Genomic DNA, 1497 nt, shown 5'->3' on the forward strand with positions numbered 1-1497 from the left:
CCTATTCCAACTAGGAAATGAGGGGAGTCCTACTCCCGGAGGGAGTAGGACTCCTCCTGGCGCGCCCTATGATGGCCGGCCGGCCCCCCTCCCTTGAGCCTTTATATACGGAGGCAGGGGCACCCCTAGAGACACAAGTTGATCCACGTGATCATATTCTTAGCCATGTGCGGTGCCCCCTTCCACGACAGTCCTCGATAATATTGTAGCGGTGCTTAGGCGAAGCCCTGCGACAGTAGCACATCAAGATCATCACCACGCCGTCGTGCTGACGGAACTCTTCCCCAACACTTTGCTGGATCGGAGTCCGCGGATCGTCATCGAGCTGAACGTGTGCTAGAACTCGGAGGTGTCATAGTTTCGGTGCTTGATCGGTCGGGCCGTGAAGACGTATGACTACATCAACCAAGTTAACGCTTCCGTTGTCGATCTACAAGGGTACGTAGATCACACTCTCCCCTCTCGTTGCTATGCATCACCATGATCTTGCGTGTGCGTAGGAATTTTTTTGAAATTACTACGTTCCCCAATAGTGGCATCCGAGCCTAGGTTTTATATGTTGATGTTATATGCACGAGTAGAACACAAGTGAGTTGTGGGCGATATAAGTCATACTGCTTACCAGCATGTCATACTTTGGTTCGGCGGTATTGTTGGATGAAGCGGCCCAGACCGACATTACGCGTACGCTTACGCGAGACCGGTTCTCCCGACGTGCTTTGCACATAGGTGGCTTGCGGGTGACAGTTTCTCCAACTTTAGTTGAACCGAGTGTGGCTACGCCCGGTCCTTGTGAAGGTTAAAACAACACCAACTTGACAAACTATCATTGTGGTTTTGATGCGTAGGTAAGATTGGTTCTTTCTTAAGCCCGTAGCAGCCACGTAAAACATGCAACAACAAAGTAGAGGACGTCTAACTTGTTTTTGCAGGGCATGTTGTGATGTGATATGGTCAAGACATGATGCTAAATTTTATTGTATGAGATGATCATGTTTTGTAACCGAGTTATCGGCAACTGGCAGGAGCCATATGGTTGTCGCTTTATTGTATGCAATGCAATCGCGCTGTAATGCTTTACTTTATCACTAAGCGGTAGCGATAGTCGTGGAAGCATAAGATTGGCGAGACGACAACGATGCTACGATGGAGATCAAGGTGTCGCGCCGGTGACGATGGTGATCATGACGGTGCTTTGGAGATGGAGATCACAAGCACAAGATGATGATGGCCATATCATATCACTTATATTGATTGCATGTGATGTTTATCTTTTATGCATCTTATCTTGCTTTGATTGACGGTAGCATTATAAGATGATCTCTCACTAAATTATCAAGAAGTGTTCTCCCTGAGTATGCACCGTTGCGAAAGTTCTTCGTGTTGAGACACCACGTGATGATCGGGTGTGATAGGCTCTACGTTCAAATACAACGGGTGCAAAACAGTTGCACACGCGGAATACTCAGGTTATACTTGACGAGCCAAGCATATACA

Source organism: Triticum dicoccoides, chromosome 4A (genome assembly GCF_002162155.2).
Source record: "Triticum dicoccoides isolate Atlit2015 ecotype Zavitan chromosome 4A, WEW_v2.0, whole genome shotgun sequence".
NCBI classification, from domain to species: domain Eukaryota; kingdom Viridiplantae; phylum Streptophyta; class Magnoliopsida; order Poales; family Poaceae; genus Triticum; species Triticum dicoccoides.